Below are 21,608 nucleotides of genomic sequence, written 5' to 3' on the forward strand. Positions count from 1 at the left end.
TACATCATTTTCTCCCCATATATGCTGATGCTACACCTGAGTGCTTTAAAATTGGGCTAATTGCAACCCATGTCAAGCTAGGATTCCTGTGTGAACAGGCAGAATGAAAGGTACTGAAAAACATCAAGTAAACCAGAGAGTAAAAAGTCCAAAGGCAAAACAGAGGCACCAAGTAAGAATCAAGTTCCAGCAATCAGAAACACAAAGGTCAAAGTCAGGAGAAGGTGACAAAATGTTAGCACCAGTTATTTCAGAATAGTAGCTATTTTCTTCTTCATGTATTTCTCCATTTTACAACTTGTCTGCAATAAGCATGGGTTGGTTTATGATGAGAAGAAAAGACACTGACGATGAAAATGAAAGTGGATAAAAGGACAGAGAGATTGGAATAACACAGCCTGGACCTGGAAAGTACAAGGTTGGGAAGCCATAGAATAGGTGCTGAAAAATCTAGGTTCATTTTTCTATTTTCCTTTTCTTTTCCTTTTTTAAAAAAATTTACCAACTCTCCCTTTTTATTGTTCACAAAGGAGTTTGCCTGGCCCAGGTTTCTAAGCCTTACCGGCTTGACTGCTAAATTTTAGGAAGCCCTCTTTTCAAGATTCCCTTCCCTTTTGTATCTAGGAGAAATAGGAGTGGAGGAGGGGCCCTGTTGGGGAGAGGAGGTGTCAATTACCTGACTTTCCCTGCAGCCTGCCTCTCCTACAGTTCCAGGAACTTGGGTCTCTACTTCATCACAGTGGTTTCAGAGGGAGAGCTGCTGTGAGTCTTCCCTCTTCAGTCTGGAACTCTCAAAGCCAACTTCCTTATTATAGTCCAGTTCCCACAGCCATGTCTCCCAAGGAGAAAAGAAGTGGCTCCTCATTCCAGACCATAATCTCCATTCCTAATAGATCCACTCTTTACCGGGGTGACTGACAGAGGCTCTATCATTCCCACCCAGAGCAAACCCTACTCTCACCCACAAGAATATGGCCCCACACTGTGGTCCCAACATGAAATTAATATAAGAGAACAATAATCCAGAATCAGAGCACTTCTCATAGTCTGGATTACCAGATCTCAAACAGATCATCAAAAGTCCAGTCCAGCCCCTCACCCCAGCCCAGTCTGGTCCTCCCAGAATGAAATGGGAGATCGTGTTTGCTTATCCTTCCCTGGGAGGCAGCAGCTTCAGTAGTAATCTCCAGGCCACCCCAGATACTGGTAACCGTATTTAAGGCACTGTGCAGTCTAAACCACCTAGATAAAAGAAATATGAGGAACTCTGGCTCATACATGGGCAACAAATGTACATGACCATACAGGGCATTCGGTTTCTCAGTCAAGAGCATCTCTATGATTTTACACCTCCCCCACCCCAAAAAGAAGAGTTAGTTTTGCTTTACATTTGGGTTACATAGAGACAATTCAGTGCTTTTCCTAGAACAAAAAGCCAGTCTGAATCAGACAAGTTCAGAAAGCTGACTTTCTCATAAGGCAGAAAATCTTTGCAGCTCTTAAATGACAGCATTTTTTTTTCATCTTTTACTCATAAATGTTTCAAAATCTTCAGACACATTTTTAGTTAGGTCATCCTGCTACACTCATATAATTTTTACATGGCTATGATCCTATTGCAGATAAAATATTGCATTTGACCTTTCTTAATACGATGCATACATATTTTCATGTCTCATCTATGTTGTTTAGAATTAAAATGGTGATGTGAGTGTTATAATAATAGTGATATTAATAGTGAAGAAAGCAGAGTCTCCAAGTGGAAAGGGTGGAAGTCAGTACAACCTTAAGCAAACTCTGTAAGTATATCATTTATTTTTCAGGGCTAGTCTCCTCCCTTCTGAAACCTCCATGTGAATAGAAGTGTACATCCCCAGCATTTGGTGCAATGCTGACAGCAAAATAATCTCTGCTGTATTCAATAAGTCTTTGTTGGATAAATGAACAACTGAATAAAGAAGTGAATGGGATACTGTGCCCCTCTGCAATGGCTACTCCGACTTGTCTTACTATAGTGTCTCATGCCTTATACCCATCTAAGCACTTCTTGTCATCAATATAGCCCCGTTTTGTGTTCTCTGCAATTTTAAATTATTCCCTAATAAAAGCAAATTTTACAACCTCATCATTTTAGGAAATACAATGGATCTCTAAGGAGGGCCTTCACCAAAGAGACCAATGCTTTTTGAAGAATCAGTGGCTTGCTTGACCTGGGAAATTGTGGCTAGCAACATATTAGCATCAAAGTTGTTCCAGGTCTGTGTTTTTCATTTTCTGTTCTCCACGCTCTTGCTCAATATTCTCCTGGTTTCTCAGAAGATATGTTCTCTCAAAATAATGAAGAGGGGCATGAAAGGCCTCAGTGAAAGCACAAAAAGAGTGTGGTATAAAAACACAGTGGTTAGTTAGAGACACAGACTTTGGAGCCCAGAGGACCTTGGTTCAGTTTCTAGAGAATGAGTCCCACTGTCTTCATTTGTAAAATAGGAATAAATAATATAATATGTGCAAAGTGCAAGTACTCCCTGGCATGTACAAAGAACCAATACAGGGGCGCCTGGGTGGCTCAGTCGGTTGAGCGTCCGACTTCGGCTCAGGTCATGATCTCGCGGTCTGTGGGTTCGAGCCCCGCGTCGGGCTCTGGGCTGATGGCTCAGAGCCTGGAGCCTGCTTCTGATTCTGTGTCTCCCTCTCTCTCTGACCCTCCCCCATTCATGCTCTGTCTCTCTCTGTCTCAAAAATAAATAAACTTAAAAAAAAATTAAAAAAAAAAAGAACCAATACATATTAGTTCTTCTTTTTTTTTAATAATAATGTAGGCCAAGTAGCAAATAAGAGGTGATTGTTTTCAAGTACTTCACTAAAATAGTGAAGAAGTTATTTGGGGGGCAGGGACAGCTTTTGCTACAGCTCAAACCATACAATTTATATCATGGATATCAAATATACCATATCTTGCCACAATTTCCTCCTCCCATGCCTGTGACAGGTATCATTAATCAAACCCAGACTTGGCCTCAGTCATCTTCTCAAAGCTGACTCGACCAATCAGTATGGTCACAAGAAAGGAAATCTTTTGCCATTCCATATTTATCTGGTTCCCTCCTTTGACTGTGCTAATTTAGCACAGGGAAGAACACTCTTTCATCAGACAATTGTATTAAAATTTTTTTTAAATAAGGAAGACATTAGGTTCAACTACTCAGTTGAAAGCTTCCATTCACTTCATGTTATAAAGTTACTGAGTGCCAATACTGAGAGCTAACAAACTCATGTTTTTGTCCCCAATGCAGAGCATCAATCCCTTACAATGAGGAGATCTTCGAATAGCTGTTGGATTTCATGCTGTTCAAACCCCAAAGCTGGAGTGTATAAATTCACCCATGCTCAAACTTAACTCCCTTTGTTTTCCTTTTCTTCACCACTTCTCTAAACATTCTCTTTGATTGTCATTCACTAATTTCCCAGATGAAGACTAAGTTTCAGGAACTGTGTATATTTTCAGGCTGGACAAGGCCTTTTTGAAGAGCAACCTGACATTTTATTAGACCATTCTCTGTCCCAAGATGGGGAGCAAGTGAAATAATATGCCAATTCATTCTTTAACAATAACACCAGTGAAATAGCTCAAATTACAGAATAGTTTTTTAAGGGACTTTTTTTTTATTGATATAACTCTTTTGAGGTCACAACTCAAGGTCTTTTCTTCAGGTTATAAAGGAATCATTTAGCTGAGCTTGTGTTTTCTTTGTCAATTTTATGCCAAATAAATACATGGTCCTAAGGCAAGGTGGCAAGGGACAAGATGATAAACACAGCTTCCAGAATTCTCTTTAAGAACTTCCATCTTACCTTTGCATCCTGGCATGCCAAGGCATGTGCTGGTACATCACAGCTGTGTTTATATAAGAAAAGTGAACTGGAGAGTTATGTATCCAAGCAGCAAAACCATTCCAATCTGGCTAATTGGGGTTCCTAACTTATCTTTCCTCACTAATATTTATTTTGGGGGAGGCTGAACACTTTTGAAAACTGCTGTAATTATATTATCCCTATAAACACAGCTGAGGTGACCTGTTTTGACCATGCCTCAAGACTAATCAGTTATTTTCTCTCTTCTCACCTCGGTTTCTTTCATTGGGTAAGAAGATATAAAGTAGTTTCAGATTCCCAAAGTGATAGAAAAGTTCCATCCTTCTTCCTCAAGTACTTGTGCATTCCTAAGCAGCAGGTAACGGACATCTGGGAAGAGTGCAGGTCTTGGGACAGTGTTTCTTACTTGGAGTTTTGCATATTCTCTTTTTGCAGCAAAAGGAAAAAACAATTTTTTTAATGCATAAACATTTCCAGACAATGCTTTAAGCCTATCTGCTACATCCTGCCATCACTTGTAAGTGAACCATGGAACATGCATTCTGAATGTAAAATTGCAGAGGAACCCTGCTGGCTTTGATGCATGCAGTCCTATGCTTTAGCAACCCCATATAACAGGCCAACAAATTATGTTCCCTCTCCCCCTCTGTGCCTTGCACAGTCCCAGGAGGATTGCACCGTCGTCAGCTGAAAACCCCCAGAGTGGCTAGCTGGGAAGTAAGGGGAATGGCCTAGCAAGGAATAGCAAGAATATTGATCGTAGGGCCACCTCTCTACTTAAGGAAACACGAGGGTTGTGATTCTGAGGAGCTTACAGCACCAATTTCCCAAATCAGCCTGATGTACTTGCTTTTCTACCTGACGTCCCCTGAGAGACTCCCAAAGACTTTGTCTTCTGTGCAAGAGAAACCAGTGTTCTAACTGCACAAGGTCAGTTTTCCATTTTGACTTCTGAGTTTGGATGACACATACCAAGATTTAGTGTTTCAAATTGCTGTTCCCAAGGCCCAGGCAGGACACGTTTGAGCGAAGGGGCAGAACCAGTTCCACCTAGTGTGGGTCTTTACTTTGTCTACATGTTTCACCACAGGAAGACCACCGCCTTCCGGCCCGAAAGAAAAATGGGATGATTATAATCTAGGACAAGCGATATGGCACAGAGGTTAACAGTACAGTCTCTGGAGTCCAAGACTGGCATGTTACAGTGCCAGGTGTTCTAGTTACTAGCACATTTCTTAAATCCTCTGCTCTCCACTGTTCTTACATGTTATGTAAGGATAATAATAGTACATGCTTAAAATTGGGTTCTTGAGAACTGAATAATATAATTCATGTAAAATGCTTCTATGACCATCTAGTAAATAGTAAGTGCTCAAAAATGCTGGCTGATAACTAATCATCATTGAGTGTATTGAGCAAGAGTATAAAAGTTATCTAATGAGATCAATCATGAGCTTAGTTTTGCTAAACTGGATAATTAAACTGCTGAAGAGAAATGAGGTTTATTTGGCCGGAAATTATATAATATTATGGCCAAGGAATGTTGAAATACCCTAATCTTACCCCAAACTACAGGTGTCCTCTCAAGTGCCTCATCCATGGGATTTATATGCTCAAGGAATAATGGCAGATGGAAATCGAAGTAACGCTATCAGTAGAGACTTTGGCTCCAAACATCAGTGCAGAGAATTCAAGTGGACTGGACTGGACCATGTGGGACACTGTTTTTGTCTAGTTAGACAATCAATCCATCACACCTGCCAGCTCCAAAATGAATAAACCCAGATATCCACAGTCTACAAAAGACAGCATGCTTGCTTGCAATGCCCAAAATTAAGCTGGCCTGGGCTGTGGTCAGTGAAGTCGCTCGCAGACTTGTTACATGGGAGAAGAAACTGCAGAGATGACTCATCTTGTTTCTGAGGAAAAGATCCTGGCCATGCCACTACTTTGGCTGCATGGAAGGAAGAAGCAAAAAAGAGGAAACGCAAGAGGAAATAAATAAACACAGAGACAGAGAAAGGAGTAGGTACAGACACATTTTGAGAGTAGCCTTATGACTCCAGTGAAGATAATTACCTGGAAAGGTAGAGAAAGAGAATCCCCAACTAGTGAGTGACCTGTGCCTACATCACTATGTACATAGTGACTCCACATTAACACTCTTGGTCCAATCATTATGCTTAATTTTCACCAAGCCTCACTGGAGGGAAAAGAAATAAATAGGCCTGAACATATTGAACAAAATCAGGGGGATTTACTGAAGCGTCCCCATGGAATAGAAGCCAAAAACTCAGTGTGATTCCACTTGTTCTGGCAAGCATTTTCTGATTACTATCCCAATATCTTCAACTCAAGGCCATTTCTACCATTCCTATAGAGCAGAATTGTGACTTTTAAAATATTCATGCTATTTTATCAAGCCATACACACCACATCAGGGTTTCTCGACTTTGGCACTATTGATATTTTGTGCTAGATATTTCTTTGTTGTCTGTCCTGTGGACTGTCCTGTCCATTGTAGGATGTTCAGCAGCATCCCTGGACTCTACCCACTGCATGCCAATAGCACAACCCCCACCCCCCAGCCCCAGTTGTGACAATCAAAGATGTCTCCAGACACTGTCAAATGTTTCCTCAGAGGCAAAGTTGACCCCTGGTTGGGAATCACTGCACTGGATTATGCTGTTATAACAAACAACTGCCAAATCACAACTAGTGATCTTTAGGTCTTGCTCACACTACATGTCCATTGTAGGTATGCTGGGAGCTCCGCTTCAGTATCGGGCTAATGGAGCAGCCACCATCTGGAGTATTGCTATTCAGCAGGGCAAAGGGAAACATAGAGTTTTTTGTAAACCATGCACTAGCAAACAAGGCTTCCACCCAGAAATGACACATCCTCCTTCCACTCACATTTCATCAGTCAAAATGAATCACAAGGCCACACATAGTTCCAAGGGCAAGGAAAATGCCACCCTATTAGCCCAGGAGCAGAAATATTTGGTGAATGGCACTTGTGACAATCACAGCTAGCATGGAAAAAGCTCAAGCTTCCTCCTACATTAATTTTTTTATTATTTTTACTAGTTACTTGCTTCTATAATCTCTTTATTCTGATCATTTTTTCTAAATTATTTTGATTGATTGATTGATTTTAGAGAGAGAGAATGCAAGCAGAGAGGGGTAGGAGGGGGGAGAGAGAGAGAGAGAGAGAGAGAGAGAGAGAGAGAGAGAGAGAATCTTAAGCAGGCTCCATGCTCTTCACAAAGCCTGATAAGGGATTGGATCCCACAACCCTGGGGTCATGACCTGAGCAGAAATCAAGTCAACTGACTGAGCTACCCAGGTACCCCTGTTTTTCTAACTTAAATGAGATGTTTACTTATTAATTTTTAGTCTTTCTTCTTTTCTATTATAAACAAATATAGCTTTGAATTTGCTTCTAGCACCATCTTTCTTTTATATCCCACAAATTTTAATATGTAATGTTTTTGTTATTGTTCAGATCCAAGAATTTTCTAATTGTCACTATAGTTTACCTTTTGATACAAGTTATTTAGAATTATGCTCTTCTTAGTTTCTATACATCAAATATTTTGGGGGGGAGATTAATTTTGTTTGTCTTAACTATGGTAAGAAAATATGAATCAGTCTATATGAATCAGTATCCACATGGCACTGATTTTTTTTTTTATGATGATTCTTAAAAATTGTTGGGATTGGTTTATGGCCTAGTAGAGTCAATTTTCATAAAGTTACATGTGTCTTTGAAAATGATTATCTTTTCATTGTTAGGTTATAGAACTACATGTGATACATAAATCAATGTTGTTAATTTTATTACTCAAATATTCTCTACTCTTACCAATATTTTATCTGCTTGATCTATCAGTTTTTGAGAAAAGTTATATTTAAGTTCCCACTATGATGTTTGTCAGTTTCTCTTTGTAATTCTTTCAGTTTTGACTTTATATAATTTGAAACTATGTTATTAGGTACACACAAATTTAAGAACATTATCTTTCCCTAATGAGTTGAAACATTTTCATTTAAATGGCAACACTCTTTATCTTCAGTAATGGTTCTGTCTTAAACTGTTATTGGATATTAATAGAGCCCTATAATTTTTCTTTTGTTTGCCAGGTATACCTTTTATATCCTTTTATTCTCACCCTTTCTATGCTCTTATAATTTTAGGTGGATCTCTTTCAAAAAACAAACAACTGGATTTATATATGTGTTGGTTTCCTTTTTTCTCCTTTCTCCTTCTCAACTGCTTGTGTTATCTCATTCAATTTTTTTTTCTATGATTATTTTCCTTCCTTCTGAAGCCCATCTTTTAGAAGTGATTTTGTTAGGAATTGTTGGTAGCTTATAAACACTTTTAGTTTTTGTCTATACTCAAGTTTCTTTTTGTTTCCAACTATTCTTTAAAGATGGTTTACTTGGATATATAATTCTAGGTTGATAGATTTTATGCAAGTTTCTTTTTGTTTTCAACCATTTCTTAAAAAATATTTATTCAGTTTTGGGAGACAGAGAGACAGAGTGCAAGCAGGGGAGGGGCAGAGAGAGAGAGGGAGACACAGAATCTGAAGCAGACTCCAGGGTCTGAGCTCTGAGCTGTCAGCGCAGAGCCAGATGCGGGATTCGAACCCACAAAGCACAGGATCTTGACCTGGGCCAAAGTTGGATGCTTAACCAACTAAGCCACCCAGGCACCCCTGTTTTCAACTATTCTTGAAAGATAGCTTACTTGGATATATAATTCTAGGTTGACAGATTTCTGCTTTCAGTCTTTGAAAATATTCTGGACTCCATTGTTGCTACTGAAAGTCAGTCTTCATTGTTTATGTTCCATTTGTAGAAATTATAACTAAGTGTATAGAGGATCTGAAGGTCTTTTTCTAATTGCTGTTAATATCTCTTTGTTTTGTTATTGTGTTTGGCTACAGATTTACTTCTATTTATCTTGTTCATTATTCTTTCTTAATCTGAGAATTTTATTAACTCCAGGAAATTCTCAGTTATTATCTGCTCAAATATTGCCTCCTTTCTTATTCTCTTCTTCTGGAACTCTGTTTAGACATAGTTTAGACACTCTTACTCTATCACTCCATTTTCTTAACATTTTCAATTTCTTCCTCTGTGTTGCATTCTGTGTAATTCCTGCAAGTTTATCTTCCAATCCACTAATTTGCTTTTTAATTGTGTCTAATCTGCAATTTTATCCATCTATTAATTTCGTATTTCAATAATTCTGTTTTTTGAAGTTTTATTTGCTTTCTTTTTCAAATTCACCCAAGAGTTTTACAGTCTCTTATTTATTACTTTCAGCATAATTCCTCTCATAGAAGATTAGCATAAAAAACAGACATATGTAAAATATCTCATAATAACAACAGTAATCAAGACATGATGCTCCTTATATAAACAACTGCAAGGCAAATCCGCCCCCCCCCACTCCGAGTTCAAATTTAAGAAATAAAAGAGATTTTCTCTTTTAATGCCATCTTTCATTGGATAATAATACTTATGCAGACACGTTCTCCTTTGGTCCTAAGTGTTTGAAAGCTTAGAACCTATATTTATCCTCAAGTACTATAGCTTTCCTCAGTCTAGACTTTTTGATTCAACCATTCTTCTTTCCATCTTACTTCAAAAAACAAAAACAAATAAACAAAACTTATATCCATGTATTCACTTCTATTATATCTATATTTTCTATTATAAGCCTACTCAGATCTTTGGAAAGTATGTGAGGCAAAAGTAATCATAACAATTGTCCCTGGGCCTCATTTTCACTATCTGTCAAAGTAAAGGTTACACTAGATGATTATTCTTCTTTGGTGCAAAAAAGAATGAAACTTCTAGCAAAACACAGTTGAAAATTTATGGTAAGTCTTCTAAATGAAGACTTTCAACCTAAACTATTAAGAACATCTTAATATAGCAATATATCTTAAGTTTATGTGGGGGAATCATTACAATAACCCAGCTTCAAGAACTCTGCAACTCCTATAAAGAAATGGAATCTTTCCGGGTGCCTGGGTGGCTCAATCAGTTAAGCATCCAACTTTGGCTCAGATCATGATCTCGTGGTCCATTAGTTGGAGTCCTGCATTGGGCTCTGTGCTGACAGCCTGGAGCCTGCTTTGGATTCTGTGTCTCCCTCTCTGCCCCTCCCTCACTCATTGTCTGTCTCTGTCTCTGTCTCTCTCTCAAAAATAAATATCAAAAGAAGTAAAAAGGAAATGGAATCTTTCTCTTCAACCCTTGGATCTTCACGGGCTTTGTGATTTGTTTTGATCAGTAGAATGATCAGTTCTAAGAATAGATGTTAAGAGGATTTGCCACTGTGTTCTCATATTCTTGAAATAATCCCATCACAATGTGAAGAAGCTCAAGTTAGTCTCCTTGGAGATGAGAGACCACATGGAGGCCCATCCAATAGTCAACACCAACCCCCAGATGTGTAAATGAGGCCATGTTGAATCACTAGTCCATACTAAACCACCAGCTGATATGTGACCACAAGAATGAGTCTAGTTAAGACCAGCAAAAGAACCCAGTCCAAATTGCTGAACCACAGAATCATGAGGTAATAAATAATTATTGTTTTAAACCACTGACTTTTGGGTGGTTTGTTATACAGCAATAGCCAACTGATACAGTTATTATAATCACTATCATTTCATTTGATGCTCTTCACAACTCTGTGAAATAAGCAAGATAGATAAGATCCCCATTAAAAAAATAAGAAAATAGACTGTATTACTTTCCTGTCACAGTGGACTCTCAAATGGGATGTGTGGAAAGTGACTTAAATGGATATAGAAACAGTACAGCCTGTATTTATCATTATTTTCTTTAAAAAAAAAAAAAGGAAACAAGTAGAACTTTTCTAATATCAATATATAGCAAGTAACATGTATATAATTTATAACAATTGTGCATACATTAGAGATGCATGCCCAAAGATGTTTTAGTGATAGTGATGTGACATGAAAAAGTTTGTAAACAATTGCTTTAGGCAAAATGGTAGAAGAGAATAGTTTAGAATACAGCTCTGTGAACACTAGTATCCCTAACTAGACTATAGGACCCCCAAACCCAAAGAACAGGAAAAATTGAGCAGAATTTAAAAATGAATAGAAGATTTGCTACAGCAAATGAAAGAAGTTCCAAAGACTAATTGCTTTCCTTTGAGGAATTAGGAATGATAGTTAAAAATTCAAATTATATAGTTTTCTAAAGCATAAATAAAATATCTCAGTGTGGAAGGAATGCATTTTTTAAAAACAGAATAGATTAATTTAAATTGTACCCTGGTGGGCATTTCATAATTAGGTTTATATATGATTGCATCTGGAAAACATCATTCTTCTCAATAGGAAAATTATACAATACGTATTATATTGTGGGAGAATCACATGAAATTATTTTGTTTCTCCCATCAGCATGAAGGTCCCATCTTGCTTCAAGAATAATTATGAAACTATCTTATCATGTATGTTATATGGAATAAAAATGTCAATGGTCCCAAAATTCCATATACAGCAGATAGGAACAAAATTGTTTCTTGAAATTCAGTTGATAATTCATTGAACCTAAACCATGTTCTCTAATAATGTCAACAAGGGAAAGACATTGGAATCCAGTTCTGCGATCAGCTAGCCAAGGATTTTTACATGGTTGTGTTTATCAGGAATTATGAGGATTAGTGAGTTAATACATCTGAAACTCTTACAATAGTGACACAAAAATTGCCCAGTGCAGGTTACAAATTATGAGTATGGGAATGGGAATAAATACGTCATCTTTGGGAAACCTTTGGACTGGCCCATCTCCTTGCCTTCACATTAACAACACTATTTCCAGGTAGGAGCCATTGTCATCCTGGGTGCCTTGGAAGTGACCATTATCTAAGGCAATCTTCCCAGAATCCCTAATGAGGAAGCAAGCTCAAGAAATTAAATGAATTGCCCATGAAAACTCACATCAAAGTCTAAAGGTCTCCTAAGCCTTTGCTCTCTCTATATATCAGGCTGCCTACACCCATCATTCTAGGACAAGTCCAATTTTATATTAGAGCTAATGTCAATCTCAGAGGTAACCTCATGGATGCTTTGGAGTCTTCTCCCTTCTTCTAGGTTCCAGGATGAGGGACTTTCCCAGTTTATAACCAGTGTGCCATGACCCAAAAGCCCTGATACGATATGACTCCCTTGTTCACACACACATAAATACACTGAAGTGGCTTTACGAAAGACCCCATTAAAACTTCACCAAGAAATACCTTCACTTATAATAAGCATAACAAACACACCATCAGTTCATACACACTGTGAAGGGCAGGCAAAATAAACCATCTTTCAGAGGTCAGCCCAGTTTGGGCTTTCCTTTAGTACAGTGGCTTTCAACTGGGGGTGATTTTCCCCCAAGGGAAGAACTGACAATATCCAGAGACAAATGGGAATGAAGGAGTGTACTACTGGCTGCTGGTGGATAGAAGTTAGGGGTGTTGCTAACATCTTACACAGCACAGGACAGCACCCTACAACAAAAAATAACCCAACCCCAAACCTAGCTATTGTCACCATTAAGAATCCCAGCTTTAGTACCTATGAAACTAAGGTGCCTCCTGTAATAGCATACACACTTCTAGCTGACATTAGGCAACTTGCTTTAACTCTCACAACCTCTTTTTGATTTGTCAATAAAATGGGGGTAATAATAATACCTACCTTACCAAATCATTGTGAGGATTGAACAAGAAGATCTATGTGAAAGCCCCAGTATAGTGTCTGTCTTGCAATGAACATATTAAACATATGAACATGTTAAACAGTTGAATCTTTCATTCAGTAAATATATATTGAGTCACAAGATGCAGTGAACATAGCAGTGTGTAAAACCCTTATTGTTTCTGTGTTCAGAGAACCACAATCTACAGGGGGAGACAGACATTAATCAAAGAGTCACACGAACATGGGGCGCTTGGGAGGCTCAGTCAGTTAAGCGACTGACTCTTGATTTTGACTCAGATGATGATCTCACAGTTCATGGGATCAAGCCCCACATCAAGCCCATGTCAAGCCCTGTGTGGGGCTCCGCACTGATGGCACAGAGCCTGCTTGGGATTCTCTCTCTCTCTCTCTCTCTCTCTCTGCACCTCTCCCATTCACACACACACTCTCTCTCAAATTAATAAATAAACATTAAAAAAAAGTCACACAAACAATAAAAATTGGTTGTCATTATTGTTGTTATTATTAACAAGAAAATTTCTTCCTTTTGTGGACTTCTCCATGCTTCTACTCCTAAGCCTTTTCTGTGATTTTTCTGATATAATCCAAGAAGGGCTAATACCAAAGGTGAGTGGGCTAAAAGTTTTCCATGCCCACACCAGGATGGAAGAGGAGAAAAGCTCTTTGCTCATCTGTCAGCTCTTTGGCCTCTGAGAAAAGCTGCCCCCAACTTCTAATTGCCTGCTCCCAACTCCACAGTGTCTGGGGAAGGGCACGTGATCCACAGGCAGCCCTGACACCTTGCTGTGTTGCTATAGTAAGGATGCCCTTTATTGATCAGACTTGCCTGGAGTCATGTAACTCCCCAGACTGCTGCTGGGCTCCCCCAGGGGCAGTTGGCAGGCAGCAGTGTCTCTCTGGACCAAGGCTGATCCCCAGCCCTGCCCTTTCTCCCACCCTGGACACATGAAGGCTGTCCACAAAAGCACCTAATGCTTCTTTGTAGTGTCTTGTCATTCACACACTAATTTGAAGTCACAGATCAAAACCGGCTGGAGACACCAGGGAAAAGAGATTTGAAGATTCCCCGACTTCCCTAAAGCGATGCTGCAGTCCTGCATCAGCAGCCAACAAACCCCATTGTTTTCCCCAGAGGATCTCTCTCCTACCCTTTAATTTCACCACTTTCTAGAGTCTCTCCATCTTGCCAACATTTTTATTATAGGCGGTTTGACACTGTATCTTAGAAGAAGTGCAATAGGTCTGCTACCGATTAGAAAGTTGATGCCCCAAGAGGTTAACAGACTTGCTCAAAGGTCACAGTTCTGGTTAGTAACTACATAACCCAGAGACACACCCCATTTTTCTAGTACCCTCAGAGAATTAGGCAACCAGAAGGTGTTTTCACATGGACCTTCCTTTTTTTTTTTTTTTTTATTTATTAGCTTTTTAAAAGCCAAGTTTAATACTTTTTTCCTATAAATATTTGCATAGAAATATAGGTGAGGGGTCATTATTTCTAAAAATATAGCATTAAAGTTTTCTTGCTTGCTCATGAACTCCAAATGTCATTGAATATTCATGTTTATCTATTGAACATCCACCTCCACCCCCACCTTCACCCCCACTGCTCATGTGTTGGTGATCTATGAGATCACTGTGGGTGCTTGTTGGTGAGGGCACTCAGGCAGAGTGTTCACATAATTAAGTAAAAATCATATAACAAGTCAGCAGCACTGCCAGAAGCTGGGGGTTGTTGTTAATGCAAAATTCTTTCATCCCTAGAAGAAAACTATGCAGGAAGTATTCTATAGTGCTCTAGCCCATACCAGTGGAAGGCATCACTAATCAATCACAGTACACTTTCCTTTCAAACATAGATTCAGTTTCAGAATCCTTCTCAAGACCATGGTCCAAGAAGCTGTTCCCCCATCAACAAGTCCAACATAATATGTGGTGATATGGGAAAGCCTCTTGAAGCAGAGTCCATTACACATGAGACTTAAAGATAGGAGATAAGACTTAAGCAGGAGATAAGGTGGACTAGGTAGGAATTCAGGACATTGTCCCTTATCATTCACTCACCTCCTAATACCTTAGTGTGAATTAATTTACTATATTAATATGTAGAGGATAACACAAAGGAGACAAAAAGTATAAGAAATTTCCCCCAAGGAATTATGTTTGAATAGAGGATCTGGACACCAAAAAGAAGACAGTGGGCACTGAGCACTTTGCTAGAAAGAAAGAATACTGTCAGTTAGGTGAGGCTGCTGACAATCAACTATATCAGTCAGGATTCAGTCAGAGAACTAGAACCAAGAGAAGGGATATGTATGTATGTACATATGTATATGTGTATATTATAGGATGTATTACAGGAATTTAACTTTATACAATTGTGGTAGCTTGTTAAACAGACTCTGTAAAGCTGTGGTCTTCATATCTCATGCTGGATCATGAAGCCTGTAAAGCAGGCAGTAGGAAAGGGAAGATGGGCATAAAGTGAACAAAGACAAGCTGGAAGCAACTGCATGAACTGGAGCCCACAAGGAAGAACCAAAACCTATGTAAATTCTCTTTGCTTCTGACCTACATGGTGTGGATTTCCTGCAGAAGCACAGGTCTTTCATCATGGATCTAAACACACGCAATGCCCAAGAGCTGGAAAAACTGAAGGAGAGTCCCCAAGAAGAAGGAATAGTTGGAGACCTGCCTGACTGCTGCCTCATGCAAAGGAGGCGATCCTTCAGATAAGGCACGATGTGTGAGAGCTACAGAATGGCTACTACTTCATCTCCAACCTCCAAACCTCACACAAGGAACCTCTCTGGCAGCCCACCACAACTGGATACAAAACAGGAAGGAGATTTGGGAACACGAGGTTCAACCTAGTAAGTTGTTATATTACAAAGCCATCCAACTGAAAGATGGACTAGTAATGCCAGTTCTTGCCTACTCACCAGCACCCCCTGCTACTCCTCTCCCCTCTATAACCCCACACAGCTGTGGCCATCTCTAGATACAGATGATTGAACTAGGAAAGACATGTGACCCAAGGAAAATCAATCCATGGGCTCAATGAACCATCAGTTATTCTCTCTGTCTCTCTGTCTCTCTCTCATTTGAACAAAGCACACAGAGACTCCACTGGTTAGATGTCTGAGGGGGTTTACAGAGACTGAGTAGAAGTTGACATGTCCATCCAGACCCTGTGCAAGCAGGGAGAGCTGAAGCAGAGAAGCCAGCAATAATGAGAGAGATTCTGTGACACTTGAGAAACACAAAGGCCCCTCAGTTCCTGGCTTTCTTTGAGGGGCCCAACTGTACTTTGCTTTCTGTGTAAACACATAATGGCCAACTGTAATAAAAACTCTACTTTCACCTTTATTTTTGCCAGCGGGGCTCTTTCTGGGTTTTGCAGACAATCTGTTCCTAAGTCAGAAAACCAAGGTTGAATTCAATTACTACCTGCTTCCCAATTACCCAATTCCTCCCTAGTTATCGTATTCAGTGACACAGATAACACAAGTTAGAAGTGCTTCGATTCACATTCACAAAGATGCACCATGAAATCATAGTAACTTGGAGTAAGTGGCAGAAAAAATGAGAGCCGAAGGAGTCACGCAAACATCTCCCTCTCGTGCTGAGTGCTGGGCACATCACGTCATGTCAGCAGCGGCTTCATAAGGTAGTGAGAGGGGGGCAATTTCAACTCACTGCTACTGCTAAAGTGTGCACTTGAGAGATGGCGCTCTTCCCAGAGCTGTCAATCTTCCAGCATTCACGATCCTGAAAATCGATTTAATAGAACATTTTAAAGGAACTTTTTCAAAACTTTATGCCAAAAAGAAAAAAGAAAAAGAAAGAGCAAGGTGTTAATTGCACTTTAGAGCTTCAGGTGCTTTTCAGTCCAGGATCTCAAAGTATTTGATGAACTCTTATTTCACAAAGCCTTGCTTTACCCCTTAGTGGGAACAGATCAGTATTGTTGAGTTCATTTTACAATATGGAGAAACTGAGGCCCTACTCAAAAAAAGACAAGAATGTCACTGCTTCCAATTTTTGACTTCAAGAGGAATTAAGGGGAAAATGTGGCTCATTTAGATCATAGGCTTTGTAATTGCCTCAGATTGAGATATCATGTCATGCATATTTCAGTTGCAAATACTCTACTCAAGATGTCAGGTTTCACTGGCCAGTATGCCATTGCCACAAGATTGGAAACATGCAGGCAGCTAATAGCCCACATCCTCACAATTCTACAAACAAAAATGGAAAGAAAGTGCATTTATCCAAGCTTCTTTTTTCTAAAAATCTCAAGGAAGAATTCTGACTGAATGGTTTGGGTTTGCATGCCCACACTGGACCAATTGCTGAGGTTAGAAAGATGCATACTGTGATTGGCCAGGCCTAGGCCACATGTGTCACCCCTTATGACCAATGGGAGCATGGAATACCGCCAGAAAAAGAGGATTAGCCAAGATATAACCAGCAGAGGAATTGCGGCCTGAGCAGCCATCCCAAATTGTGTCTTCAATAAACCTTCTACCTCAGCAAAAAGAGGTAGCCAAATGCACACATCTTATCTTCTCCCTGTCTTAAGCCCTCTAATATAAAGATGACTTGGCCCTAAATCTTTGTGTGTGCACACACTTGATATCTTAGGGTAAAATCTTAGCAGAGGCACACCTGGGTCAAATGATACTCACATTTTTTTAGGGTTTTGATCCTCTTTGCTGACCTGCTTTTCGGAAAGGGGGTACAAATTTACATCCCCACCAGTGTGTGGATGTATTATCATTATTATTTTTATCTGATTCCTAAAGAAAAGTCAAACATACCATAAAATGGCCAATAGGAGACAGAAAAGAGAAGAAGGAAAAGATCCAAATAAATTACCACTTAAACAATCAAGATTAGAACTGAGAAATGTTTGTCCTGATGAGGTATGAATGAAATCTGGCAAAAGATAGATGATGCTGGATCCTTATCTATGAGCAACGGCCATGACCTTTCAGAATCAGGCAGCAATGTGAATAAGAAGTGTCCCTCATGTCAGGCAGCTGAGCATTTAGAAGTAGCTGGCCATGCATAGCTTACTTCCCCAGTCTCCTCTGACAAGAAAACCAGATGAACTCCCGGCAGCATGCAGATGGGATTATGTTTCTCATGTTTCTCAAAGATCACAACCCATTGAAGCCAGGGCAACGCACCTGTCAGAGGCAGACTCTGCCCCATAACTGCCCCGATGAACTGTGGGCTAATTGCCACTGGCAAAAATAATCTCCACAGATTCCAGCAGGCATCATAAATAACAAGGGGCTCTGTGACAGTGCATTATGACAAGGTCTCAATCGCTTTTATCTTTTACTAGAGTGGAGCTTGTGCATTTGTGTTACTAATGAATCTTTCTCATTTGTGCAAGTGATGTTTCCATTTGACAATGACATGAACATAAAGCGGAGGTTTATGGAGGTTAATTTACTCCATTGTGAGAGGTTCATTATTTAACCTGACGTTGAGGACAAAACAATGTAGCTTAATAGATGACAAATAGAAATTAGTTGTGATGAATTTTGCCATTTAATTCTAGCAGGCTTACTGACTGTTTGCCATAAACATGGCAAGAAAGCAGGAGTTAAACTCTCTGTGGGCGGGGTTTGCTCCCGCTGCTATTTTCAGGGTACCATGCCAGGATCAGGAAACCTTCATTGGGAGGGTCTATTGGAAACAAGTGATGTCCAGTTACACAAAAGACTCTGGAGCCCTATGGTAATGCCCTGTCATTTGGTCATGTTTTACTGGATTGCTTTTCTTTAACACCAGATAAACAATTGACCTACAAGCCTAGACACTAGAAGTCGTATTGAATTTTGATAGATGTTAGCATTAGCATCTAAAGCCCTATACTTGTGCCTTTTTTTTCCTTCACATGAAGGTAGCTGAGCAATAACAGGAATGAGCTATAATTCTACAGTCAGAGCTTATGTTTAAATTCCAGACCAACCAGTCAGTAACTAGATGGTTTTCCTAGTTAGTTATTCAGCTTTTCCTCACCTCAGTTTCCTCAACCATAGAATGAGAATGATAATAGTATTTACCTCGTACTATAGATCAGGATGGGATTCTGGGGTAGGAGAGGTACATACAACTTGGAATTTATATGGAGTCAATGTTCTTGAATAATGGTTAGAAATGCAGTCATTTTTGATTTTTTTCCCCTCCAGCAAGACATACTATCTGCAAGAAAACCAGGATATGTCATTTACACCATCATACAATCAGTGTGCTCCGTGCCCCAAAGGTACCTGCATTTGTACATGCCTTTTCACCATAGAGAGACTGTCCCCAGGTTAAGGAATTTTAAGTCCAACTGATTGGGTCAAGAGGGAAAGAAAGGAAAAGAACATTTTAGGCAAAAAGGACAGCCTAAGCAAGGCTCTGCATTAGTAAGGAGTATGGGAAATAAAGAAATTCAGTATATTCAGACCACAGCAATCCAGAAGGTCATGTAGGAGAAATAGGCAGGGCCAAGACTTTGCAGACCTTTGAAGGCCAAGGTGAAGAGTTCTTGTCTTCACCCAAAGAGCAATGAATGACTGGAACGCCAATGTCCTAACCAGAGTCATAACCTGTTTAGACCTATTTTAAACAGATTAACTCTGGAATTATATGCAAAATAGCTTGGGAAGCAGGCAAGAGTAGATGCAGTCAGACCAGGCTGGAAGGTATTGCAGTGGCCCAGACAAAGATGACAGTGACTTTAGATGAAGTGCTGGTAGATAAAGAGAAGTAGAAAGATTTGATAAATGTGTAGGAGGTAAAATTAACTGGAATCGGCAATGGATTGGATACGGGGATAAAGAAGAAGGGGGTATCCCTGATGACTTGCATGAGTCACTGAGCCCAGCACCCTCATTTAGAAATAAAATAATGAGCCTCGAGGAGAGTGCATTGATTTTCCAAAAATCAACATATGCCTATTAGTGACGGAGTTCATAACATGTACTACGTGTATATGGCATCTATACATATGATACATATACATAAGAGAGAAACAGAAAAGGTATTTGTGTGTATACTCTGTGTTGATACACATGTATCTAGGATATATTTATATAAACTAAAACTTTGAGCACTATTTTATCTCTAAATAAAAGTTAGAAATCCTATGCTCATCTCCTATCTCTATAAACTGCATCCCTGTGACATATTACTCATCTTCTGTGTTTGTTTTTCTAAGTTGCAGAGTATATATACAACCCTCTATATACTTTCTTTTATCTATCCACTGTGTGGCCACCTCTTTTTTATTGTTATTCTGGCTTCTATTCAATTTATTAGCTTGTGGTCTATGAAAGCATATTTTAATAATTTTGAAGGAATCTTTTCATCATGGAAGCTTGTCTAAAGAAGGCCTGGAATAATCAGTATTTCAGATTTTTAGTACACTCCAGCCCCTTCCCCCACCACACACACATACTCATATACGTTTTGCTATTTTAAAGAAAGAGATTTAACAGCCATAAGGCACTTTTAAAAATAACATTCACATCTGGGCTGACCACCTGTATGCCAAAATTTAGCTTGATGTTAATTAAAACAGGCATGTTATAAACCTCAGGAAATGGCAGCTGACCCCTAACTATGAATGTAATGCTATAATAATACGTAGTAAAAATAAGACATTTTGAGGCTGTTGCCCAAACCACTCATGCATTAAAATTCTCACCACTGTATACTCTGCGAGAGGACGGGTAAATCAACTGCAGAAGTGGTCCAACCAAAAAATAATAATGATAACAATTCGAAGAGTAAGAGCCATTCATTCATTCAACAGATGGCTGTCCTGGACAGACATCAGAATTCTGCCTCATGAGGATGATTCTGTGTGGAGTTTGGAAGATTGATTGGCTCTATCCTGCCAGATACAATAATAGTATCAATGCAGCTGGTATTTATTGAACACTTTACTACATGTCTTAACTGAGATGATTTCATTTAATCCTAACAACCCTCCAAGGTAGGTGCCATGATTATCCCCATTTTACAGATGATGAAACAAAGGCTTAAAAGATTTATTTACTCTCAATGGGTGATACAGTGGCAGAGCTGGGACTGGAATGCAGGCCATATGACCCCATGGCCACAGAAGCCTGCCCTCACTCCTGCTTGGACCTGTTCCATCTGTAAACTCACCCCATTCGTTTCATACCCACCCACGACTGACCTCCTGCATTTTCTACCACCTCCTTTCCTGATCCTTTTTTGTCACTTTACTCCCATGTGACCCCAGAGCCTCTCCCATTTCCTTTTCACTCTCCCATCAGCCCCTCATTTGAAGCCACTTCTCTTAATTGCCTCTGATACCCAGGCATTTGACAACTCAGCTTTTGCTCTGCTTTTCATTTGATCCCGCTATTTGCCACTGCCTCTGAATGCTAAAATTGTCCTCTTTCTCCTTGCACCTTAAATTTTTGCTTCATAAAGCAGGGTATTGGAAATTTGCATTTTAGGACATGTATATATAGAATGCAACTAGGTAGATTAACATATATTTATCTGCAACTGGATATTAGAATACACAGACACTGGCATTTAAAAAACAAAACAAACCAGGATTCTCTATTGTACAAACTACATTGTCAGGAGTGCCCACTGGCACAGTCATGAATAGCACTTGAAGTGGTAAGTCTAAGTTCATGTCTAAAATTTCCATATTCTCTTCCAAATGTGAACTTTAAAAAACTTTAGGGGCACCTGGGTGGCTCAGTCAGTTGAGCATCCAACTTCAAATCAGGTCTTGACCTTAACAGTTAGTGGGTTTGATCCCCACGTTGAACTCTGTGCTGACAGCTGGGAACCTGGACCCTGCCTCAGATTCTGTGTCTCCCTATCTCTCTGCTCCTCCCCCACTCATGTTATGTCTCTCTCTCTCTCATAAATAAATAACATTTTTTAAAATAAATAAAATAATAA

The sequence above is a fragment of the Panthera uncia genome, assembly GCF_023721935.1.
Source record: "Panthera uncia isolate 11264 chromosome A1 unlocalized genomic scaffold, Puncia_PCG_1.0 HiC_scaffold_17, whole genome shotgun sequence".
Taxonomy (NCBI): Eukaryota; Metazoa; Chordata; class Mammalia; order Carnivora; family Felidae; genus Panthera; species Panthera uncia.